The sequence below is a fragment of the Camellia sinensis genome, chromosome 8, assembly GCF_055761805.1.
Source record: "Camellia sinensis isolate YWXY chromosome 8, ASM5576180v1, whole genome shotgun sequence".
Taxonomy (NCBI): Eukaryota; Viridiplantae; Streptophyta; class Magnoliopsida; order Ericales; family Theaceae; genus Camellia; species Camellia sinensis.
The window spans coordinates 118330226-118357884 of NC_138968.1; the positions used below are offsets into that span (position 1 = coordinate 118330226).

At 41.9% G+C, this 27659-nt stretch overlaps 1 long non-coding RNA gene across 1 annotated transcript; it reads left to right on the forward strand.

The window, feature by feature from the left end:
* Nucleotides 1–16996: 16996 nt before the first annotated feature.
* On the forward strand, nucleotides 16997–20767 carry LOC145797066 (uncharacterized). Its single transcript, XR_014338090.1, has 3 exons — nucleotides 16997–17796; nucleotides 19240–19404; nucleotides 20540–20767. It is a non-coding gene; the product is annotated as an uncharacterized LOC145797066 (long non-coding RNA).
* The last annotated feature ends 6892 nt before the right edge of the window (nucleotides 20768–27659 follow it).

The window sequence follows — 27659 nt, forward strand, 5'->3', positions numbered from 1 at the left end:
CGGGGTCCATCTCAGGTATGGACCATACTTTACAATTTGTAACCCACATTTCATTTTAGATATGTTTATTGTATACATTGATCACACAAATGCATTTACAGGCTTCCATAGAGTACACAGGGAGCGCTCTCGAGCTGATAGCCTCCTTGATGGGCACGGTACAGATGAGGGAGACGCCGCTCGATTTCCACGACATCCTGGTAATTTCCTTCAATTTGCGCTTCATACTAATTTCCACTGATACACTGTATTGGCATACTTCATTCATACACTATACTCATACTGTATTTGACTTTTGCATACCACTTATTCTGCATACTATGCTTGTATCTGAACACACAGACTCTAACTGATATGTTGACAGCTGTCTTTTTTAGATTCCACCTTTACCGATGGCTCTGGTGGCGGCAGCAACACCAGCAGCAGTAGTACCCCTTCTAGTAGCAGGGAGGAGAGGCGGAGATAGGGGTGCCCGAGGCCAGAGTAGCCCTCTAGTGCCCAGCTTGAGCGATGATGATGCTGAGACTATTGACTCTAAGGAGGCAGTGAGTCAGCATTTTGAGTCATCCGAGAGTGGAGATGATAATGTTGGCTCGGGTTCCAAGAGCGAAGATGATGATGTCGAGGTGGGTTCTGGGGCAGAGAGCATAGACGATACCGGCTCGAGTTCTAGCTCAGAGACTGATTTAGACAACGGCGTTGATGGAGATAGTGCCCCAGAGTCTTCTCCTCCGAGGAAGAGAAAAAAGAGGGCCTCTCGGGCTTGAGGCGATTGGCACTGATTTTTTTTATACTTTTTGCTTAGTTTCTTTTTGTTTGGTAGAATTAGCACATTGTATAGCTTCAAATAGGTTTTATTTTCTTTGAAACTTGTACTCCTTTTTTGTAAAAACCATGATCGGAATAAAACCTCACAGTTTTTATAAAAAGTGTTGTTATTTTTGCATTATGAGCACCATATTTGTATGAAAATGGACATGGAATCGAATTGGGGCCAAAAACACTCTTGATTGAAGCAATGTTCTAAATCGGGTAATGAACTAACCAATAAACAAGACACAAAATGCAAAACATAACTCGATAAGCAAAATAACTCGATAAACAAGGCAAAAACAACTCAATACAAATAAACAAACCTACTAAAACCAAAAAGAGTCAAGACAAGACCTTAAAACACAAAAAGACCCAAAACAAAACACATGCTTCCAGCACTGCTCTGCACACAGGTGACAACAGATCAGAAAAGGGTTGCCTATCGGAAAGGGGGCTTGCTGGCCATAAAGGATGACCTACCGGCCATTAGTGTATCTTGTCGGCTGTTAATGTAGCCTGCCGACCATCAAGGGTGAGAATCGCCAGATTGCAGACAATTGGCCTCCACTCATACCCTTATCTTCTACAAAAGGTCCAACTTCGTGAATTCTTCTCTAGAACTTCATTTCAACTGTAATTTATTCACAAATGGAGCCATTTTCGCCGAAAAAGCTCTCAGATTGGATAACGACTTTAGACGGCTCAAAAAAGGTAAATTTCCGGGGTTTCAGCATAAATGCACTTTTTTTGTTGAGCCGAACTTCACTTTGTATTCCATTTCTTCATGCTGTGGCACGATGCTGGGACTCGATTACACATGTCTTTAGCTTCGAGGAACAAGAAATATGCCCGACAATTGAACAATTTCAGGCACTAATGAAATCCTGGCACGATGAGGAAATCATACCTCAGCCCCGCTGTGGCCACATCCAAGCTTTGGGATGGATGTATGGGCTCACTCTACATGAGGCTCGATCTTTGGTCCACAACAGAGAGTTGGACATTCCCAGTTTGATTCATCACTTTTACGACATCAGTGACCGAGGCGACCTTCTCTGGCAGGGATTTCGGCAACATACCCTCTACGTATGTATGTTTGTCATTTCCTTCTTGTCCCTAGTTTAGGCGGGTCCAATATTCGGCTGATTGAAGTGGCCTAAGGTTTAAAAGAAGGCAAGAGTTGCATTGGCTTGGTGTTGGCCGAGACTTTGATGGGCTTAGATGCCTTTCATCGGCGGGAAACTACTAGATTCGCGAGGAGCCCACTACTTCTTCAGGAAATGTTTTCCACCCTTTCTCATATATGTTTCTCACATCACTCGGCACTCATGCTCTGTTTTTCTCTCAAAGCCCTTTTCTCACCTTTCTCTCAAGATACATCTCTCCATTCTTTAATCTCTCTTTTCATTTAACCCTTCCCAGGTGTGGCTTATGGATAAGCTGAAGGTAGTTGACTCTTACCCTGAGTACTCAACTCGAGGTTATTTCTTCCGCCACCAACTAGTGGATTTCCCGAATGAGAGATGATGATGCAACTAGATGTGCAACAAGTCTGCTGCTGACATAGCTTGGTGCTGCCCCTGGCTTAATCTAATCGAGATGACCTACAACATTGCTCGGCAGCCTGACATACAATTGATCGGCCTCACACACTGTGTGTTTTACTTCCCCTTCCGATTCAGACATCCATGGTTTACTCTTGGCTAGGTACCTCACTACTTAGAGGACGAGAGAGCTTCTGGCCCCCACCTCTAATTTCAGTTGCACCTTTTCTGGTGAGTGTTTGGCTTAGCCCGAGGATGAGGCACAAACTGGGCCCACTTTGGCTTCAAAAGCTTTTACAAGCACGAGTGGAGGATGCAGGAGCACCTGACTCATCTATGCCCCTAGTTTATTGCTTTGACCTTGCTTTTCAAGTTTTTTTAATGTAATAAAAAGCATCTTTGATTTGTATCTGAGAGTTGGAGAACTTTAAGTTCAAATCAATGAAATTAAAGTTGTGAGCATTGAAAATTTTCCATTTTGGTCCAAAAATGGTCTAAGTTGTAAAAGATAAAATTTGAACAAATTCAATTTTTATTAAAACTTTCCAAAACAATTTTCGAAGAGGATCACCACCTGGCATGCACAGAATCAATCCTCAAGATGTAAAACTTTGAATCCAAAGATCATAAATTGCCCCTTAATTGAACACCGTTGCTTAACATTGTAACCAACTCTTCTCTCAGAGTTAAGATAACAACTGAACCCTCAGGTAAAGAATAGACAAAGATGACTTGATCGATCACATGGACCCGACAGTTGAGTTGGAGGTGTTTACGGCCGAACTTCAGGATGAAGTTGCCTATGTATCTTGAAGATGAGAATCAGGCCTTACGTAGTTCGGTTCACTTTTACTCGAGTATTAACTCTCTCCTTTTGCGCTCTAACTTTTGCCAAAGCCGCCCTTCCGGGTTTTCAACCTAGCGAGCTCATTTTTTCTTTATTTCTAATTTTTCATGCTCTAACTTCTGCCTAGGTCGTCGTTCCGGGTTTTCGGCCTAACGAGCCTCTCAGGGGTAGTATTTTTTCAACTTGTCCATGTTGATCGGTTGGGAAAATTCTAGGCCATCTAGGTCTATAAGAATAACAATTCCACCCAACTAGATAGTTCTGATGATGTAAGGACCACTCCAATTGGATCTGAACTTGCCCCTAGAGTCATGGATGGGAGCTCGGTTGTCTTTCAGCACCATATCTCCCTCTTTGGGATTCAGGGACTTAACATTCTTGTTAAAAGCCCTAGCAATTCTGCGTTGATAGCCTTGAACGTGATACAATGCTTTCAGCCTTCTCTTATCAAACAACATCAGCTCTTCAAATCTGCTTTGGTGCCAGTCCGCCTCTACTATCTGACACTTAGTCATAACTCACAGCGACATGACTTTTATTTCAACTAGCAAAATAGCTTTCATCCCGTAGACAAGAGAATAAGGAGTTGCCCTCAAAGACGTCTGGATTGAAGTTCTATAGCCCCAGAGTGCGAATGGCAATTTATCTGGCCAGTCCCTGTAGGTTTCAACCATCTTCTGCAAAATATTCTTGATATTCTTATTGGCGACTTTAATAGCTCTGTTGGTTTCCTGCCGGTATGTAGATGACTTGTGAAAAGCCACATTATATTTCTCCAACAAGTTTCGATCACCTCTTTCTTGAAGTGGGGACCATTATCTGATATAATCTCATTTGGCACTCCATATTGGCAAATGATATTGTTCCAGATGAACTTCGCCACATGTGACGCTTTCAGCACTGCATATGACTGAGCTTCCACCCACTTTGTAAAGTTATCATTGCCACCATGATGTATTCAAGCCCATTTGACCCTTTTGGTGTGACAGCCTTGATGACATCGATTCCCTAGACCGGGAATGGCCATGGTGATGTCATGTTGTATAATTTTGACGGCGGGATATTCATGCGATTAGCATGAATTTGGCATTTGTGGCATTGCCAAACAAATCCAATACAATCCTCTTCCATAGTGGACTAGTAGTAACCTTGCCTGAGAATCTTCTAGGCCAACATCACTTTGTTCATGTGCGCACTGCACTCTCTCCCATGGATGGCCTCCATCAGGCGCTTTGACTCCTCTTCTTTAACACACAACTTGTGCATTCCCAGATAACCTCTTTTGTACAGTTTACCTCCGCAAATGATAAATTGGACAGCCATCCACCGTATTCCCCTTTTGTCCTTAGCATTTGCCCCTAGTGGATAAATCTCCTTTTCTAAGAAGTTCCAAATATCATAGTGCCAAGGGTTTTTGTCTTGCGCTTCATCTATTGCGGCGATAGTTTCATAGGCCGGTGTGTACTTCTGCTCAATAATAATCGGATGCATCCGGACTTCAAGTGCGATGTCTACCATGGATGATAGAGTTGCTAAAGCATTAGCGAACATGTTGTTCTCTCTCAATAGATGCGTGAAAGTCAGCTTTTCACACCTAGGAATCAAAACGTCCAGGGTCTGGTGATAAACCTTCATCTTTTCTTGTTTGACCTTCTAGTCTCCATTAGCTTGAGAAATAACTAGATTCGAGTCCCCGATAACGTCCAACCTTTTTGCCCCTAGTTCCAGGGCTGCTTCTAAACCAATGATACACGCCTCATACTCTGCTTCGTTATTGGACACCTTGAACCGAAGTTTGAAGGCTAAAGGTATATAGGAGTCGTCGGGTGCTATCAGCAACACACCTATCTGATAACCATATTGATTGGATGGTCCGTCAAAGTACATTGTCCAAGTCTCTTCTTCAACTTGCAGAATGGCTTCATCTAGGAACAGGTATTCTACCACTTCATCCCCTTCCTACTGGGTGATCTACCAGGAACTCCACTACAGCTCTCCCCTTGACCGACTTGCGGGTGACATACTTGAGATCAAATTCAGAGATGAGAAATAACCAACGGGCTAGCCTACCCGTTAGCACTGGTTTCTCAAAGAGATATTTGATGAGATCTAATCTCGAAACCAGAATTACAGAGTGAATTAACAAGTAGTGCCTCAACTTCCTGGTAGCCCATACCAAGGCTAGGCAAGCTTTCTCCAAGGGAGTGTGGCGGGTCTCATATTTGAGCATTTTCTTGTTCAAGTAGTAGATGGCTTTCTGCACCCTATCCTCAGATTCCTGCGCAAGCATGCATCCCATAGTTGTGTCTGTTACTGACAAATACAGAATCAAAGGCTTCTTCAACTATGGTAGCAACAACACAGGCGGATTCTGAAGGTACTGCTTAATCTGCTCAGAAGCAAATTGACATCAATCATCCGACCGGAATTTCTTCCCTTTCTTCAGGAGACCAAATAAGGGTTCACAAGTCAAGGTTAATTTAGAAATAAACCATCTTGTGAATTGCACTTTACCCGGAAAGCCTCGCACCTCCTTTTCAGTCCTTGGTGGTGGCATTTCTAGGATGGCCTTGATTTTGGAAAGATCTATCTCGATGCCTCTTTGTGTGATCAAAAAGTCCAGCATTTTCCCTGCTGTTACGCCGAAAGTACATTTCTGCGGATTCAACCTTAGTCTATATTCTCTGATCCGTTGAAAGAATTTTTTCAAGGCGGTGCCCTCTCTTTCTTTGGACTTGACAATCATGTCTTCAACGTACACCTCGACCTCTTTATGGATCAAGTCATGCAGAATAGTGCTTGTAGCCCTTTGATAGGTAGCCCCTACATTCTTCAGTCCAAACGGCATAACTCGATAGTAGTAGGTTCCCCACAATGTAGTAAATGCGGTTCTCTCTGTCCTTGGGTGCCATCAGAATCTAGTTATACCCGAAAAATCCGTCCATGAAGGATAGCAATGCATGACCTGCAATGAAGTCCACTAGTTTATTGATGTGCAGCAAAAGGAAGTCATCCTTCGAATTGGTTTTGTTCAAATCCCGGAAGTCCACACACACCCGGATTCTGCTATCCTTTTTCGGCACTGGGACGATGTTGGCCAACCAAGTCAGAAATCCAGATACTAACAAGAAACCTACTTCGATCGGCTTGGTGACCTCCTCATTGATCTTCAACGCATAATCCGGACGGATTCTTCGCAGCTTCTGCTTGACGGGTCGGGCCTTGGGGTCAAGAGGGGTCCGATGCTGTATAATCTCAGGATCGATTCCAAGCATGTCTTCGTAGGACCACGCGAAAACATCTTTGAAATCTTTTAATAAAGCGACTAAGCGCTTGCACTCCTCCGAAGACAACGTAGACCCGATCTAGACTAGAAGCGGATCCTTCTCAGTACCCACGTTAATGGCAATGATTTCATCAGCTTAGAGTTTTGCAAATCTCCCCTCCTCTTGATTAATCAAGTTTTTCAAAACCAGAGGAATTCCTTCCTCTTCGTTTTCATTGAAATTTTAAAAATCTTGGTCAATGCAATAAGCAAGCGGCATAGAGAAATACTTAGAATCAGCAGCGTTCTCATTCATAAGATCCAACCCTTCGGTTATAACCAACTCAAAAGCAAAAGAAAAAGGGGACCTGGACAAGACCTTGGCATCTGAGTTATCACCCCCAGGAATACCAGACTCAGACTCAAAAAAACCAAAATCTGATTTCAACTCCACAGACTCTGTGGAATCAGTTTCTAGCTCATCACCTGACTCAGAACTAGATAAGTAGCCTTCCTCCAATTGCCAGACAAGAGATGGTGCTTCAGATGCATCCAAAATACTGCTGGATAGGTTCACACCCTGTTGGTCCTCGATCATGGAGATGGTAAGGTTATCCCCCTAGTTCTCTGAGTCGGCCGGAGGATCTGTAAGGAGACATGCCAGTGCAGCCCCTACTCCAAGCTCGCTATTGTCTGAGTCACTTTCCATGCTCTGCTCAGCTTTAGTACTTAGCTCAGCCTTTTCCTCAGTATCACTATCTTGCAACTATAGATCGAAGAAGATTTTGAAGCCAGGAACACGGTGCTTTGCAGAATTCTTCTAGGCCTTAGGGAAGCGGCAAAAGGGGAAGTCTTCACCCTCTCAAACAAAGTGGCCATTCAGCGTTCCTCGGATTGGCCTGTGAACGAGCTCATAGTGTTTCCCAGCCTGCTTAGATCTGGCTCTACCTGACATCTCTTCTCTTTCCTCGACCCAATCCTCTTTGGTGGGTAGATAACCCAGGCCAAAGGCATACGATTTATGCGGCACATCGGCCAATGTTGTGACACCTTTCCGACCATTTCTTCCAAGCCCCATTCCTGGCACATGTTGCAATTTATTCATGAAATAAACAGACTAGACACTGACATACATGCCTTCATCTGCTGCCAAGATAGTTTGCACTACCCAGGCCTCAACCAGCGTAAACCCTGAGAGAAAAACATCTTCCTCGCCATGAACGATCTCCAACACCGGTGTAGTTACCTCTGGCAGAGGATGGATAGACGAATTCTTGAAAATAGTCGCCACTCCCTTCCCGTGAGGGTATTTCAGCATTTGGTGAAGGGTAGAGGAGATTGCCTTCACAATGTACAACCAGGGCCTTCCTAGCAGTAAGTTGAAGGTAGCCAGGACATCCTGGACATGGAATTCAACATCCTGCTGAGCTGAGCCTACTTGGACTTTGATTTGTACTGTGCCCATAACCTCTCTGTTGGTATTATAATATACCTGGATTACATGGGCTATAAGAATGAAGTTTGTCGGTCTAAGGCCAATTGCATAAGGTATGCAAGAAGGACAGACATTGATTGATGAACCGGTGTCGACCAACACCATTGGTACCCATTTTTCCTTGCACTCAACTGATATGTACAGGGGTTTGTTATGAGCTGAGCCTTCCGGTGTCAGTTCTTTGTTAGAAAAGGTTAGGGTTGGCCTGACACCACCTGGGAAGACTAATCCCACAAGCTGTTCAGGGGTAGTGTTAATGGACAATTTAGCTTTGTCCATTGCCGATAGTACAGCCTGTCGATGCACTCAGGATGCCATAAGAAGACCTCAGATTGAGATGTCGGCTTGGATTTTCTTCAGTTACTTCAATACTGCTTCTTCTTCCAACTGCTTCTCTTTCTGTTTCTCAATCTCTCTGTCTTTCCCAGAGGCATCAACTTGGTCTAAGTGCGGTGGCTTGAAATACCACCTACTTCTTGTCATGTGATCAATCTCTTCAACGTACCATGTGTTGTTTGGGAGGCACTCACCCCAGTCTTCGTCGGTGTGCGCTAGAAGTAGATCATCATTCTCCCACCATACACCTCCGGTAGCCGACAAACAGTTGTTCAGCTTTGTTTGTATCACTCTCACATCACAAGTATGCCCCACGGGGTGTTGGGCCATTATAGCTTCCTGGTTGTTTGCAACCCTCTCTTGTGCAAACTGCTTTAGCGCAGCTTCCTGTTCTGTGTCCACAGTATTCACAATGCCCAGTTTCTGATCTAAATTGTTCATGCCGGTGTTCTCTGGCAGCTTCTCCTTTTCATCGGCCAGTCTGGCCACTGCAGCAATTCTTGCTTTCTTTTCCTCCGATTTTGTTTCAATTCCTTCCTCTCTATCCGGTTCATCACTTAACCACCTAGAGTTTTCTGTTGATCCATTCAAATTGAACCAGTCAATATGCATATCCCCCTGATCTTGTTCATCGAAGAATTGCAAGTTGTCTAAGTCCTCTTCAAGTTCCGCCAAATTATCCAAACCCTAGCTTGGGCCATCCTCCCTAAACACATTGACCTCCACTACAGTTGGCAATACCATTTCTGGCTTGATTTGATCAATCGGCACAACGTAGCAACCTGGATTATACTCCCCCTCAGAGCACTCAGGCAACGAACTTGTACTTTTCTCTAAGGCCAACCTTTCTTCTTCTGCAGGTTTAGGTTGAAGTGCAGACGTGTCCATCATGCAAAAATCTGTGCTTTCAGAAATGAACACGGTTGGTGTAGGTAGGTGGGAAGGGCTAATATATACGCTGGGGTCGTAGGGGATGGCCAGTGCATGGATTGTGTTTAGAATGTGATGTGGGGGAACTTAATTGTGTGCCAGGAAAGGGTTTGTGGTCACATTTTCTTTTTGGGGTGGTGCAATCCCTTATTGTCAATGAGGTCTTGAATCTCATGACGTAGGCTGAAGCATTGGTCGGTGTCGTGACCGTGCTGTTGGAGAAAAGCACAGTACTTGGCTAGGTTGTGTTTAGGTCGGAGAGGATCAAGTAGTGGGCAAGGCTCTAATGGCTTGAGGTGCCCCTTTTTTATCAACACCTTCATGGCTTGAGATAAAGGCATGTAGAATGGGGTAAAGGTCCTCTAGGATCAGGCAGGGTTGTTTGAAGTTTGTAGTGCTGTATTTGTAGTGCTGTATTGGCAAAGGGATTGGCGGTCTTGGTTGGGATGGTGACAACACTCACATCAGACGGCCACGCAGCTATGCTACCACTGGTGGTTGCATTGGAACTGCGCACAAAAAGCCTCTTGGCTTGCTTTTCTCATCAGTAATTAGCCCTTGCTTCATGTCATCTTCAATCTGAACTCCCATCTCATGTAGCTCGGTGAAAGTGAATAGGGGTAGGACGATCATTTTCTGCAATAATTTCCCGTGCAGTTTGAGGACTACCATCCTTATCTGATCTTTCTCGGAAGGTCGCGTGGTCATCATTGAAGCCTTGGCCCTCCACCTCGTCATGAATTCTGGGAAGCCCTCATTTGGCTCCTGGCGTGTTGCCTTGAGATCATGAGTTCTGACCTCGATTTGTGTGTTATACGAGTACCGTGCAACGAAGGCCTCAGCCATTTTCTCCCAACTTTGCTTCACTGAATCCTTCAGCTTTGTATACCATGTAAGTACTATTCCCGATATGGTCCGGCCAAAAAGTGAGAGCTTCTGCAATCTGGTCAGGTCCATCGGCTGCAGAATATCTGAAAACAGCCGAAGATGAACCATAGGATCTCTAGAGCCATCAAATCAATCGATGTGTGGCATTTTGAACCGATCTAGCAATGTCACTGCAGAGTTAGCATATCCGTCTTCTATATCGGGGATAGAGTTAACACCCTGTGCTCTTTTGAGGAGCTTCTCCAGCTTTTTAACCTTAAGTACAGTCGAGTTAACCTCAAACTCAAATGGAGCCTCGGTTTGATACACAGATGCTTTGGAGGCTTGTGGTGGGATCGGCTCTGCCGAATTGCCCTAATTTTTAGCATGGGCAGTGGCTCCAAGTGCTGGGATACCCTAGGAGGTGCATGAGATGCAGAAGCTGCTGTCGGCTGTGGTTGTGGTTATTGCATCCTATTTATTACTTCACCTGATGTGCTATGACCTCAACTTGATGGGCAGCGTCTTGCTGTAGGGTTTCAGCTGTTTGTTGAAGGTGGTGGATTAGGTCCTCTATGCTGACTGGGGATACTGTGCCATCGGAATGGGCGAATGATCTCGTACTGGACTAGATGTAGAAGACTGAGCCTGACTAGATGCAGGTGAAGTGAGGGGTGACTGCTGTAGAATTTGAACCAGTGAACACTACCTTACTCTTCTCCGTCTAGTAACCAGCAGGAGCGAAGTAAACACAGGTTGTCCCCTAACATGATCTCTGGCTCTATAAAGCCTTCTGACAGGGGTCCAGAGCACTTGGGTGATATCCGAACTATCCAAAGCTATGGTGTTATACTACCTAGCAAAAAGAAATAAAGCAAAAAAAAAAAAGCAGTAATCAGAAACCGCATAGCACCTCAGCTCAGATGTTAACAACACACAGATGTAATCAAAGTTGTAGGACTACACTCAACACTAAATTCTGCACCCAAAATTAATACCCAACTTGTAAATGATACGCACGTTCCTGTACAGTTTCACTGTAAAGCACATACCAGCTAAGTGAGAACCAAAACACCCCTATGAGGGGGTAGGGTTACCCTATCCTAGTTTCGTTAGGAACTAGGGTTTGCTATTCAAACAATGCGGTTTCACACAATCCTGTATTCAGGTGGGCATCCTGTCCTAGTTTGGAACAATCTTTACGGCTTTCGATATGCAACTAGGCCAAATGGTCAAAAAGGATACCTCAGCAAGACTACCTAATATACCTCTTGCACCTAACACCAAGAAGTGAAAGGAGGATCAAACGGTATAGTGGTAGTCCAGATCCAAGGGTTTTGTTCTCATCGTGGCAGAGCCCATGACTGGTCAGCCTTTTGGCAAGCGTTTAGGCAAGCCTCCGGCAAACCGTCTAGGAATAGCAAATGGCAAACACAGTGACTTAAACGCAACAATGAAAATGCAATACAAAGAAACATATAAGTGTAGATAAAATTTCATATCATGAAGTTTGAGTCAAGTTCTCTAACTTTTCCCAGCAAAGTCGCCAGAAACTATAGCTCGGCTTTTTCGCGCTCCCTTTCGGAAGTCAAAATAAGTCCTACAATTCGGACTCCCACGGTTCTGAATCTAATCTCACAAGTGCAATGTGAAAATGATAAACACCAAAGAGTCCAAATTCGGAAAATCTTTTGGAAAATTGATTTTGAATCAAATTGCCAAAAATGGACTGTTTTGCTAAATACAGAGTCATCACCTAAATATTTTTAGAAAATCTAGAAAAACCCATGACTCGTGCCAAAGACCACGTGTCCGTCATCACCAAGATTATCTCAGCTCGGGAGCTTAGGCACGAGAGGAAAAGGTCATGAATTGAGTACCCCACTCGCCCGATAAAAGATCGGCCTCTACTAATCATGATATGAATTTTATTTACATTATATGCTCTTGTTCTAGTTTATTAGGCTAGCATTACTATGTGATGCGCACACACACAAGTATAGACTAAATAGCAAGAATTGGAACATTTTGAGTCATGTTTGTTTGTAAAAATTGTCTCGAAATATGTACCATTTGAAAAAAGTGATCGCATATGAACATTACTCAAATTATTCTAATTCAAGCAGTATGCCTTCATCCACAGGCATTCAAGCAGTTATAGCAATTAAGCAATTAGCCTTATGGCAAGTATGCTAAACGTGGCAACAATTACACGCATGCGACATGCTAAAGCGAGTAAAGGCTCCCCTAGTACTCCAAACCAAATTAAACAAAAGAGTTAGAAAAATACATGATTCCTAACTATGCAATATGGCTAATGCAACATATGCAATATGCAACTAATAGGCTCGGCAACTAATATGGCATATGAATCAATTAAATATCATGTGGTCTAGCACGTATTCAAAGAAGCATTAAACTAACAATGCAAGCTAGAATGATGAACCGAGCCTCGATGTATGCAACACAAATGGATACAAGCAAGAAGTATGCTAAACAAAATGTGATGTCCCTAAACTAACCATCATAAGCTAGTAAATAAAAGGAGAAAGACGTGGGGTTGGAAGACATACGCATTATTACAACATTGCGCTCTCACAAAGGAGAGTCCAGTCCAAATGAATAAACCAGCTAATTAACTAACTAAAACTAAGCTAATTAAGCTAACTATTACAAAATGAAATAAATAATTAGCTAAACTACTTAACTAATTATTACAACAATTTAATTAACTAACTATTCTAGTGAATTAATGATTACAACATCATAGCTACCTAATTACTTTAACTAATTAAATAGTTACAAAACAAGTGCAATTAAAAAGAAGTAAGCTAAACAATTAAGTATTAAACTAACTACTCCGCCTTGGGAAACGAGGGATGTTCATGCACATGCTTAGTTTTCACCCCAAAAGGCCACTGTTTTGCTTCCGGAGAGCCTCTGTTGCATAGAGAACACATACACTGTTGCCCACTTCCAGAATAACTCTGCTTTGCCTCACAAACACACTGTTAAATTTTGCAACAGTGGCAGGTCGGCCAGTGATAAGGGTTGTCGGCCACCTGCCGGCTATTGCCCAATTCACCTTGCTGCAATAGAGGACAAACAGGGCATGCATAGGGTATTTTCAAGGGTTTGTTTACACAACTCACCCCTCCTTGTCATAAGCAAATCAAAGGGGTAATGAACTTGGTTCACAAACCACCAACTTAAGTAATTTCATTGCATGATGGCTCATGAACCAAAGTGTGCAATTTCAATAAATGCAACAAAATAAGACTCTAACATCCTCCCTTTCATGAGTTGATTAAGGGAAGTGGTAACCTTGGAAACTTGAATCATTTCATCACTTAATGAGTATGAAATGGCCCAAGTTTCCATGTGTTCAATTAAAGTCCGATTGAACACAATCAATTTATTATCTTGCACCATTTTAGCCCCAATTTTATTACATCATTTTAGATTACCAACCATTCTTTAGTTCATTGAGTCCAAAAGGTGAGTTTAAGTGCTCTAATGGAAAGAAGGCTCAAACCAAATATTATTTTAGGCATGAAAGAGACATCATATCATTGGTAATGAACCCCAAAGGGATTAAACCATTAACCATGACATCTCAATCTCTTGCTTTAAACAAACAAGCTGTTTGAACCACTTCCAAAGAAAAACAAAAGCCAAGAAATGAGGGAGCTACAGAGGTGATTAAGTGTGATTACAAGTATGGAAAGCCATAAATAAATGCAATTAACTCAAACAAAAGGTTTCTAAGGCTTAGAATACCAAACTCATGAGGACTATTACACTATAAGCATGCAAAACAAAGCTTAAATGCAACTAGAAGCTTGAAACAGTGCTTAAAAAGTCTAAAATAAGTCCTAAAACATGCTGGAATTAAGCTAAAAAAAAGCTAGATTACTAAGCTAAAACATAGCACAAACTAGGCCAGTAAGAAAGACACAAGGAGGGGAGGCTAACCCCTCTAAATTTGGACTTCAAAACATGATTTTGACCACTGAAAAAGCTTTGAAAATCAGTATTTAAAAGTTCAAAAAAAGATAGTAAAAGGATGGGAAACACAAGAGTAAAGGCCTCTAAAACAAGGTGCAAAGAAGGGTAAACCAGCCCTCAACCTTTAATGGCCTTAGGACCCAAGTTTCAGCCAAAAAATATAGAAGTTTTACAGCCCAAAAATAGTTGGAAAATTGCAAGAAAAAGAGTAGACAAAGTAAGCAAATTGGCAAAGCCTTATACCTTTGAAGAGAAAAACCAATTCCAAGCAACAAAATCAAGTAAACACACTCTCTAGAGCTCCAACAAGGCTCAAGAATACCTTAGCTCAAAGATGATGAAGTTTGGTTAAGAGTATATAGGCAAAGGTTGAAGACTTATAAGCAAAAATGTAAGAATTTGCTAAAGAGAGAGAGAATTGTAAAGAGGGAAAAAATTTTGTTCTAAAATTTTTCTAACCTTAAAACATGAGAGAGAGGCCTCCTATATATTAAAAATATGAATTCTCCTCAAGAACATCCAGCCCTACTGTAGACCGCCCGGAACTCTAGCTCCGCGCGCGAGGGTGCGAATCGTTGTTCTTAGCTACTACAGTTCGGACTCATGTCAAGATTCTGAATCTAATCTCACAAAGTGCAATGTGAGACTGATAAATCACCAAAGAGTCCAAATCTGGCAAATTATTTTGGAAAATCGATTTTAATCAAGAAGTGCCAAAAATGGACTACTTTGCCAGATTTCAGAGTCGCCACCTAAATATTTTGTTTTGGGAAATTTAGGAAACCCTGACTCATGCCGAAGGCCACGTGTCCGTCATCACCAAAGTTGCCTTGGCTCGGGAACTTGGGTACGAGAGGGGAAGGTCATGCAATGAGCACCCCCGCTCGCCCGATCAAAGATTGGCCTTTACTAACAAGATATGTTGTTTTTGAAAACACATGTGTTCTTATTCCGGCTTATTAGCTAGCTTACTATGTGATGTGCACAGCATACAAGTATAGACTCAACCACGCGGATTGGAACAAAATAACTCATGTTTGTTTTTTAAAGTGGTTTGAAGGTGCTACTCGCAAGTAGGCTAAGACGCGGTTTTGCCACCCTCAAGTGGGCTTAAGAAAACATGATTTTGCCACTTCAAGAGGGCTTAAAAACTCACAATCCTCGAGTTGTTCCAATTCAGGCAATCGAGCCTCTATCCACAGGCATTCAAGCAGTTATAGCTAGGGGTGAGCAGCGGATATACTGATCCGTCAAAACCGACCGAACTGAACTGATCTGCTGCAGTTTGGACGGATGCGTGATGACGAGCGGACGGTTGCGGATTGATTTTCTCCAATCCGCCAATTTGGCAGACGGATGGCAGATTTGAGATTCCTTTGGCCGCAACCGAACCGCCGAACCGCAAACCGCGAATACCCCTAGTAATTTATAAGATTTTGTGTTTTCAATTTTTTTAAATATTTTGTTTGTGTTTTCAATTGAAAAAGAGCTTAAATATTCCATTGAAAAAAAAAATTCAACTTGAATATATTTTTTGAATTAAAAAAATAAACGTATTATTTATCTATATTTTTTGGTTTTTAAATCTAACTCTAAAAATAATAAATAGAAAATATGATATATGCTGGTTGGTTTTTGTTCTAAAAAACATATATAGATATAACAATACAAAAACATACAATTTCTACTACTGCTCTGTTCATGATTTTGGTTGTTTGAATCGTTTTTATATTTTAAGAATCACAGATTGTAATACTTTATATGGATGAATCATACTATGATTGTAATATGTGGATGAGGCATGCAGTGATTGTGATATTTTAAAGTTTCAAACTTTCTTTCTTTGGATGAGGCATACAGTAATTGTAATACTTTTTTAAGTCATTGACTATAATACTTTCTTTCTTTTTTTTTTTTTTTTTTTTTTTTTTGAGGAAGTGCACAAGTTGAATTATGTTGAAAATTTATAAAATTTTAAACTGCCAAACCGATTCGCATCCATCCACCAAACCGCCAATCCGCTCAATCCACATCCGCTGGATTGGTGGACGGATGCGAATTGATTTTCTCTAATCCGCTAATGTGGCGGATGGATGGCGGATTGGAGGTTCCGTGGCTGCAACCGACCCGCGCCCACCCCTGACTATAGCAGTTAAGCACATAGCCTCATGGCAAGCATGCTAAACATGACAACACTTACACGCATGTAATATGCTAAAGCGTAAACATTCACAGTCTACTCCGAGCCAAAACAGAGAACTAGTTAGAAATCATGCATGATCCTAGTTCATTTTAAGATGGCTAATGCAACACACGCAAAAATACAACTAAAATAGGCTCGGCTATTCTAAGATGGCATATGAAATGCAACTTGATAACATGCTGTTGAACACGTAGTCAAGTAAATGTATTAAAATACAATGTAATTAGTATGATGCGCTGAAGCCGGTGCATGCAATACAGATGACTGGATGCACGCATGCGAAGCATAAGGATGCTAATTGAAATATGACCTAAAACTAACCATCGAAAGCGGTTAAATAAAAGGGAGAAAGAAATGGAGGTTGAAAGACATGCATCACACACACGCACACTTATTACAAAATTCGCCCTCTCGACGGAGGGTCTGAATAATAAGCTAACTATCTAATATAAGCTAATTAAATTAACTAATCTAATTAATCTAATTAAACTAATTATTACACAAAAAATTGAATAACTAGTTACAACTAATTATTTGTGATGATAAAAAAAAAAAAAAAAAATTATTTTATTAGACAACAGGAACAAAATGTGTGGGGCAATAGAATGTTTGCTTTTGAGAGAAAAAGTTGGGACAAGAGTGGGTGGGCAGAGTTTGTTTAAGTTATCCTCTCTCTATCTCACCTGCCACTCATTGAGCTGCTCTGCACATCGAAATACAACCAAGGTCTGAAGTTCATATTCTTTTCCATCACGGTTACATGGCAACAACGTATCCTAGATCAGTCAAAATGGTATCTTCTTTCTGTACATCTGCATTGAAGTGGGAAGGTGGTATTGCATTCCAAAAGGCTCATAGCCGTGAGATATGGGACTATTGTTCCATGAACCCAGAATTCAACAAGATCTTCAATGATGCGATGGGATGTACTGCCAAGATCACGATGAAGGCGATCATGACGGAATACAAAGATGGGTTTTGTGGCGTCGGATCGATGGTTGATGTGGGAGGTGGAACGGAGGCAGTAATGGGTGAGATCGTGAAGGTGCATCCTCATATTAAGGGTACCAACTTTGATCTGCCACATGTCACCACCACGGCGCCGGAGCATGGCGAAGTAGCTGCTGCCTCATCTGCAAACAAGAGTGTAATTTCAGTATACCCTTTTCACCGAGTCCAGAACATATAGCCAGCGTTAGTTGGGCTGTGGTGGTCTTTTTATGGTTGGTGGGCGACGACGCATAGCGTCGCGTGTTGTTGTTCTTGTGGAGGTTCTGCAGCAGGGCGTGTAACTCAGGACTTGTTGCATGAGTGAGTTTAAACTTTGGTACAGAGTTGAGATTATCGTGGTGCAGCAGACCACATTTTTTTCAGGTGCCGAGTGAGACCTGTTCGGCGTGCAGGTCCAGCTTTTGGAACAACATGCGTGTTGGGTTGGTTCATTGCTGTATACCCTGTTCTTTCCAAGAAAATCGCACGTGGGAACAGGTATTGTTCAGAGCAACTTTTGAAATTAGTGGACTGTTATATATATATATATATATGTAATATATATATAATTTATATATTCATAAAAATGGGTCCACTTTGTTCATTTTGCTTCTAGGAATTTATTGGAAGAGAAATGCTTCGTATCACTAATTGTTGACCACTAAACAGATCATTAGGGATGCGGCGCTCAAGTGGAAATACATTGCTAACTCGCCCCCTTTTCTCTCTCTTTCTCACTTATTTCAAATTTCAAATTAATTTTCATTTCAGACATTATTTTCATACTCTCTCTCTCTCACTCATTCCTTCGAGTTCTCTGTCTCTCTCTTCGCTGAGCTCCCCAACGATCGCAGTTGTCCAACCCCGGTGACGGTCGAGTCTGTCGCCGATGGAGCATCCCTCAGTCTCTATCTCGCTCCTTTCTTGGAGTTCTCTCTCTCTCGCTCCTGCGTTCGAGTTCTCTCTCTCTCTCTCTTCGCTAAGCTCCCCAACGATCCCTCAGTCATGACGATCGGCGGACTGAGTAACTGACGACTATGTTGACTTTGGTATTCATGACTGGAACTTCTTCCCCTCTCACAACTCTTTCTTGGACTTCCATACCCATAGACTCCGGATCTTCCGGATCAGAGTTAAAAGGATCACCAGCAACTACCTTGATTTCAGGACTAATTTCAGTGGCAACATTAGTAATAGAAACACAGAACTGAGACCTCTCCTTCTTCACTAAAATTACAATCCCTCCATAGAATTTCCTCCCATAACTCTGCCCTAAAATCACAAATTTTCTTCAGAAATTCCAAATTCTGATTTAAAAAAAAAAAAACCCCATGTCTTATCTTCATGACAAACCTCAAAAAGATAAAGCAACCATGAAATTTAAAGCTAACAATGAACTGGGTCTCTGTCATTTAATCTTTACCCAAATCCAAGAATGTAAAGAAATGAAATGTTGCTTTACATATCAATACAGATATACATATAGATATACCTGGAGTTGGAGAGAGAGAATGAATGGGGCACTTGGAGGAGCGAGAAGAAGAAGGACAAGAGGCGAAGAGTGCTACAGAAGAAGTTTCGAGAACACTGGCCATTGTCCAAGTCTGTGTTTGTAGAGAGAGAGAGAGAGAGAGAGAGAGTTGAGTGAGTATGTGTTTTTTTTTTTTTTTTTTTTTTTTACGGTGTGTGAAACACACGCACTCAATATGCAAATGGTCTTCAATTTCACGCCTCACATGCCACCTGTTTAGAGCTCGGTTTAGAGTTCGTTTTCTAGTGGTCCGTAGTGGAACTGTTTATTGCAATGTTGATTATAGTTGCTGGTAGTGGGGAAGGCCAATTCTTGGCCCACGTTGGTTTTTAGTTCATGGTGTTTGGCTCACGTTATTTATGGTAGTGTGTGTATATTGGGCTTGTGAGTTGTGGGCAGTGTGTTTTCAGCCCTTTTGTGGAATCGTTGATAAGGACACTTGTAGTGAACTTCAGACCCATGTTCTTGAGACCAAAATAAAGAGTTGGACGAGAGCAACATTTTGACCGGCAGAGATCGAACTTCGGCAACGTCGAATTTTGGAGTTTTCATTCATTTTCTCTGCTAAGCTTGAGGTAGGGTTTTTCTTTGAGTTATATATATATTTTTACAAGATCTAAATGATTTTAGAAATCATCCTTTGATTTGTTTTGAAAAATGGATTGTTGATTCAAGAAGGTGAATGATTTTGAAAGTGGGTTTACTTTCTTTTTCCTTCTAAAAATAGAAATTTATATTTTTGAATTATGTTGATGAAAGAAAGATGTTTTTGGTGAGATCTTCGCAAATATTTGACGATGAATGGTTTTTGGTGAGAAAACTTAGAAATTGGGGATTTTTAAGAAAGATGTTGAAAATTTTTAGAATATGTCGTTATATTTATTTTGTGTGCCAAAATAAATGATGTTTGAAAATAGTTTATTTATTTACATAGAAATGATGTTTTCGTGGAATATGGGAATTGTTGAAGTTTTGGAAATTGTTGTTTAAAAGTATTAATACAGTCTTGAGATGACTAAATTGTTAATATTATTTGAAATGTGGGAATTATGTTATCCCTTTGATGAATTGAAATAAAAGTATTTATTCATCCTATGAAATTGCATTGAAATGAAAATTTTGATCACAATGGGAACATTGTGTGGGAGTATTGAAAGTGGAAAAAATATTGCATTATATTATTAATCATTGCATTGGCATATCAATTCATTTGATAATGAAGAGCTTTGAAATTTGATTTGAAAACCTTGCATTTAGAAAAGAATGTTGAGAAACAAGTTTTCATGAAATAGTTTTGGGGAAAATATGTTGGTAAGTCTTGATAGCTGGTGTAGATGATATTGAATAAGTTGGCCTGCGGGTTCGCGGTGAAAGACCGAAAAATCCGCGCGGATAGGTGTCGAGCCTTCCGGTTAATACCGGTAAAATGGGCAATTTGGTAGTTCTCATATAGTCTACTAACAGACACCAGCCTAAGGATTACCAGAGACGTATTTACCGCCCTTGAAATAAATTGTTAAGTTTTGAACAATTGAAATTGCATGACATCATTGAGCATAATGGTTTTCAAAAGATAAAAATGTAAATTATCTTCAAAAAGGGCATAGAATGGTATGTGCATTTCATCTCTTGAGACTTGTATAAAATGTATATACTTTGTTAAGAATTTTCTACTAGGCTTTATGCTCACCCTACGAGATTTTTGTGCAGGAAAAGATGTGGTGTTTCCCCTAACTGGAGGCGTGGAGGTGTGTGTAGAGAGCATAATGTGCTCATTTTCTGTGACTCTGATTGTAAGCCAAGGGCTTTGTATGTATGGGTTTGAATAACCGTTTTGTATAACCAGGCTTAAGCCTTGGAAACTTGTAAACCCATGAGGGTATTTCTTTGTTTTATGTTATTTTGATTTGAAGTAAATGTATCATCATTTGGGCATGAAAATTGGGGCGTGACAACTTGGTATCAGAGCTACCAGGTTTGAATACTTGGAGCTCGTGGGAAGTGGCTGTTTAACCACAATGGGTTCATTTAGCATTATTAGGAAGTGTTATGCATTTTGGGACTATGTGATAACATGCTTATGTGATTATATGGCTATGGGGTTTGATTTTTGAGATGTTGATTAGGTCTGTGAGTTCCTGGAAGTCCAGTCAGAAGAGCACTTGATCACCGCTATTTCTGATTGGAACTCTAGCAATGTCATGGGACAATCATTATCTAGAAAGGAAATTTGTATGTGCTCTATGTGAGTATGTGCTTATATGGTTTGCCTTATGTGATGTAGATACATGTGTAGGTTTATATTTAAGCCGTATGCAACGTGTTAGGACTAGTGTGGAGTACCTACTTCTGAGCTAAATTATGTCTCTTATATAAGATAATATGTTTTGGATTGTTGACATTAGAACACGTAAGACGAGTTCTAAATTTTCTTGGGATAGACGAAGTTAGTTATAATTGGATTATTTCACTTGCTTGATGTACTATTTGTGAGGTTAGTAATAGACCCTAGGCCAATTATTTTGTATTTGTGTGGGAATGAGCGTAGTCTTAGCGTGATAGAAATTATATCGTGTAGTAAAAGATGTGTTTCTTAGAGAGTTTGTTGTAAATCCTAAAAGGGCAAATGAGATAAATAATTTTAAGATGCATTAGTACAAAACTTTAATTAATTAACAAATTAACTAAGTTAACAACTAACTAAACATGTAAACTATATGAAGTGGGCTGCCTCAACTCTGCCTTGAATGATAAAGGATGCATGCTCGGTCGCCTCACTCGGAAATTCATTGCGATGCCCCAATTTGCCTCTGTTTGCATTTGTTCTCAGAACTCTGCACAAAGCTCCAAATAGCTTTTATTCCATCTTGGGGACTCCCAGAAGGGTGGTCGACCAGTTTATGGTGGTGTAGACCACCTGCCGACCAACCAACTTTGCTAGAGACCATATAAAGTGGTCGGCCAGCCAGTTTAACCGGTCTGCCAACCACTTTTTGCTGCACTCTTCTAGTTTGCTGCAACAGAGAACAAGAAGGGGCATGGCAATGCATTTGCAAGATAGGTGTGCACAACTACTCTCCCTATCATTTCTCAAACTCAATGGAATGTGGTTCCCGACTCTCAGGCCACCAACCGAGCATCGCAATGCATGGTGGCCGAGAAGCCAAGATTGCACAATCAATATGGATGAATGCACAAAGAAAACACATAAAGCCTCAAACTCTATCATGCATGATCAAGAGGGTCGGCGACCGAGAATTGAGGCACGTTTCATCACTTTAAGTACGAAATGTCCCTCATTTCTTGTGTTTGGATTAACTCTCTATCCAAACACAATGCAATGCATGCACACACAATGCAATGAGACAAGCATGCAAATATCATGGAATGCCACAAGCACGCAACAACATGCAATGCAACAAGCATGCAACAACTTGCAATGCAACAAGCATGAAAAAACATGCAAAATGGACTTAAACCGAATGTGGACAGACCTCAATCATGCCCAAAATCGTGGCCAAAACTCAACAAAACCTAGGCACAAAGAGCATGAAATGCACATTCGACTCATGGCTCGCAAGCAAAGCATAAAGGCACAACCCTTAAGCGCAATTAACGAGTGACATGCATGAAAATATGGCAATGCTACATGCTCTGAAATGAGGTGTTAAATGATGCCAAATCATCCAAACTACACAAATGAGGCATGCTAGAAGGCCTAGAGCGTGAGGCTAGTTAAGAGCAATACACAAGGAGCACGCAATACTAAGTTTAAACCACTGAACCAGCTCTGGACAAAGCTTAACCATGCCAAGTTAAGGGTCAAGAACACGCTGAAATGGAGCTCAAGAGCTTAGGCAAACATGCATGCACATTGGCTCACAAACAAGGCATGAAGGCACAACTTTCAAACACGTTGAAATAGTGAAACATGAGAGAGTATGGCCACATTACAAACACTGAAATCATGTTAGAGATAAGGCCAAAGCATGCAGACAACTCGAGTAAGCCATGTTAGAGACCATGAAACTCAAAGATAGTGAGCAAAAATGCACTAAGGCTATACAAAGCAAAGCATGCATGACCCAAAGCACTTAAAACAGAGCTTAAGCATGGCAAAATATGGACAAAATCATGCTGGAGTGTAGTCAAAATAGGCTAGAATGAAGGTCCAAAGTGTAGAGCATGTTAGGCTAGCAATGCAGAATTACATTACAAGGGTATAGAATACTCAAGAGACAACCAAACCCGCCAAAAATAGAGTCCCACACGGTCCCAAAAGTCACCAAAACAAGCTTAAACAAAGCCACAAAGAAGTGTAAAAACATGCTCATTTGATAGGCTCTCTATGCATACAAATAAGACAAGAGGAGAGGGGGACCACCTCCTCTCATTTCAGGCCTCAAAACCACATTTCCACCACTAAAAATCCACTGGATTTTAGTGGTTAAAAAGCCAAGAGAAGGTGATCTCAAAGGCTTAACAAGAGAGCTCAAAACAATGCAAAATAAGGCACAAAAGGGGGGTGGACCACCCCTACACCAAAGAGGCCTTAAATAAGCAATTCAAACACTGGAAAATAAAGTTTTTTTATAGTTGAACACTAAGCCAAACAAAGCATGCAAAGATGGCTAAAAGGGTAACCGAAACAAAGCTTAAAAAAAGAAAAAGGGGTTACCCTCGAAGCACTGCAACAACAGTACCTTCTACAGCCCAAAACCACCTTTTAAGACCCAAATACCACCTCCAAGAGTCTCAGCTCAGAGATGGTGGTGTGTGGCTAAGAGTTGTGGTGCAAAAGTAAAGAAACAACCCACTTTAAGGCACCAATATATATATATATATAGAGAGAGAGAGAGAGAGGAATATAGAGAGAGATATATGTATAGCTCTAAAGGAGTTTTTCTGAACTTGGAGAAGGGAGGGAGAGCCTCCCTCTTATAGAACTCTAAGCTTCAAGCTTCTTGGAGAAGCTAGAAGCTTGGTTAAATCCCTCCATACACGTGTATGGAGGATGCATTTTGTGCCCTCCAGTCGGCACAGCTAGCATCCACAGACTTTGCAAAATCTGCAGGAAAGCTACCGACCACTTAAAGTGGTAGGCCAGCTACTTACACTGGTCAGCCGACCAGTGGAAGTGGTCTCCAAGGAGACAAAGTGGTCGGCAGGGGGGGAGAAGTGGTCTCCACCAAGAAAGCAAGGTGGTGGCATGGTGGGAGACCACTTTTGGTGGTCCAAAGACCACCAAGACCAGTTGGCCAACCAGAAAATTGGCTGGTGGGAAGAAAAGTGGTCTACGGGGAGAGAAACTGGTCTCCCACCCTTATTCCACCCTCCAAACAAGGAAATAAGGTTTGTGCAAAAAACAAACCAAAAAGGATGCAAGACAAGAGTCCGGGGGTCGAGGCGCGCAGCTGAAAGCCTCGAAAACTAGTCTACGGGCGCCAAAAGTGGTCTCCAAGACCTCTGTGCCCCTCTAGACCAAGGCAACAAGGCGTGGTCCAAAAACCAGGCCGAAAGGAGAATGTTAAGCAGTCCCGAAACAAGGTGCACGGCCGAAGACTCTGAAAACCCGAAACTGGTCTCCAAGAGAGAAACGTGGTCTCCATGACCTCGGTGTCCCTCTGGGCAAGGTCAACAAGGCTTGGTCCACAAACCGAGCCAAAACACAAAGAATTCAGAGTCCCGAAGGTAAGACACTTAGCCAAAAACTCTAGAAACTCGAAACGAGCACAGACATGCGCGATCACCGAGCGTTCAATCGATGACGTCTGAGTCTTAAGGCCGGTCAAAAATGGGGTGTCTACACCTACACATGGGTGAAGATGCATGCATTAGTGCAAATAGCTGGCACAGTTGTTAGAAAATATCTGCAAAAGAAACCAATGGCCGGCCAGCCATCACTGCTGGCCGGCAAGCCACATCAGTGGCCGGCAGTCAAAAAGTGATGGCCGGCAGCACAAAAATGCGGCCGGTAGGCCATGACAAGCTACAGGCTTTAAGAACCAAGGCCTGGTCCAAGAATGAAGGCAACATGGGTACAGGGTTTGAAGGGCTCAAAGTTGTGGCATTCCGCTGAGAACTTCGAGCACTTGACGAGCATATAAACTCATCATCGGGTGTGAATGTGATGACATCCAACTCGTAAGTGCCATCAAAAACAGGGTGTCTACACCACCCTTGACCTATATCCATAGACCATATACACCTTCACACCTTAACCTTGGAACCTTGGTTAAGCCTTGAGCATCACAATTTAAGCTTGAGAGTGTGTTCGAGCCAAGCTTGATTCACAAACGAAGAGCTTACCTTCTTCAAGAGATATAAGCTTACCATTTTCTCTCTTGCTTTCATTTCTATCATTCACTATCAAGTTCTTGCATTTTTGTATTGTTTTGATCCTCTTTCAAGTGTCTAAGCTTGGGTTTGGATAGCTACCAAAGGATAGAGAGAGTTAACACTCTTTCTTATACTTTCACCTATAGCTCAAACCGCTGTTTTTACACCCTTTTCTTTTCCTTCTAAATTGATTTTCAGAGTTTAAAAAAGGCTAAAAATCATGCTTTGAGGTTTCAAGGGTGGAGGGGTTAGCTACTCCTCCTTGTTCTTGCTTACTAGCCTTATTTTCTTTGTTTGTTGTTTAGCTTTTTGGGCTCTTTTCATGCACTTTGAGCCACTGTTTTTCTCTTATTAGAGGTTGTTTTAGGACTGTCCTAGATTGTTTAATTGGTTCAAGCTTTGATTAGTCCATTTGTTGTATCATAAGTCCGTTTACATAGCTTGTTGCATGTTGTTCTAGCTTTTTTTAAAAAATAATTTCCATGTTAAGATGCCTCATTTTAACAATAAACCTATGTGGAGAAGTGGTTTGGAAATACTGTTCAGATCCTGGGAGACGCTAGTGATCCTCAGCTAGTCACCTGAAAAGATACAAATACTCCGGTCGGGGATGCCAGAATTAGCACTCCGACGGACAAGTCAGTTCAGACACTCAAGATAGCTTGTTTACTAAGTTAAGTGAAGTAATTCTTACATACCTTTCTAAATCTGTGGTTCTTATATTTATACTTGCTTTTTGGGCCTCGGGGCCTGAGCCTACTTTTATCTCATTCCCCTTTTATTTATTCGGAGCTACTAATCTCCGGCTATTCGGCCTTCCTAACGTATTCGGCATCCTAGTCACGCAATATGGAGCCGAATAATATCTGATTTCTAGGGTACGCACCTTCCGACTCTTTTATTTATCCGACTCTCACAATTTTCCCCCCAAGCACTTTACCAACGACAGTTGGCTAGAGTGCTTGGTTCCGAATTTCGAAAAATCAAAGCCAAAATTTGGTGGTTGGCCTCATCCTCATGTGAATATCTAAGCACACCCCTTTCGGTTGTCGTGTCGACTTCCTACCCCCTCGTACGTGCCTATTTATTGCGATTTAAAATTTTGACGTCCTTTCGAGCATGTATTTTATGACGCTCGCTGCTGGATTGCCTTTTGAATCGTCCCTGCAACTCTCTTCTCTGATATCCTCTTCGTCCTTTGTAAGTTCTCTCATTCCTTGCTTCGAAGACTCTTTCTGGTTTATTCCTTCCTTGGCATATTCTTATAAACTATAGGGTATGGCGAAACATTTAAAAGACCTTCTCTCGTCAGATCGAATTGTTGGCTTTAAACGCCATTTCTCCAGTCCTGATGATGTCGGTCTGTCGTTTGTGGTAGACGACACTCTTGATATGGAGAGGGAGGACAAAACCACGATTGTCTTTCCTCTTTTGTCAATCACAGAGGGTGGAGTCCATTTTCCCCTTGACCCGTTTCTTAGGGCTATGCTTCGCCATTAGGGTTTAATCCCTTCCCAATTCAATGTGAATTTCTTTAGAATTATAATGGGGGTTATAGCGCTCAACCGTCGCCTTAGAATTAACCTTGGCATTCCAGCCATCCGGCATTGCTATGCCTTGGCTAAGTCTTCTGGTCAGCACGAGCGTTTCTTCCTTAGGGCCAAGGATATCGACCATCAGCTAATTATTATGCTTTCCAGTTCTGGGAAACGAGTTGATGATGTTATGGTCGTTGTCCAGGGTAACTGGGAATTTGGCGAAAGGGAGGATCACGTCAACTATATTCCTAGACGGAGGGGCAAGCCAGGTGGCTGATTGCCTTCCTGCTTTTATTATTTGTTCATTTTTGTTGTAAAGCCTCTTCTTTGAAATGTTACGGCTTGGCTTGTGCAGGGAACGATTTGAAGAAAGTCCTGTCTTCGGCTGACGACGCCGTTCTTTTGGATATCAAAGTCGCGCTCAAGTATTTCAGTCGTCGAAGTCTTTAGAAACAAGGGAGGGCAGCCACGTTCTGCTTCGTTACGAGCCGACATATACGACCTTCTCGGTGGTGGAAAATATCCCGGTTCCAGAGGGTAAAGATTCTCTTATCGCGCTTATTTTGCCCGACTTCAAAAACTTGAGGCAGGTTGGTTTCCAAGGGTCTGATTCGGAGCGGGATGTAGCTAATGTTACGGAATCAGATCAGTACGAAACCGAGTCTGACGAGGTATTGAATTCGGCCGATCCTCCATCCACTTCGAGCCGAGGGGATCTTTCACTTGACGGCATTTTTCACGGCTTAGAGGATCTTTGCGCCGCAGGCCCCGAAGACATGGTCGGGTTAAGCCTGACAAAACTTGACAGGAAGGCGAATGCGGAAAGGTTGGCCGTGCGGCGAAGAGCGGAGGCCCTTCCATCTGAAGTACCACCCGCCACCGAATCTCAACTCTCCCTGCCTGTTAGCGAATCAGAGTCCTTGCGCGTTATTGAGGTGGAGACGGCAAAAAAT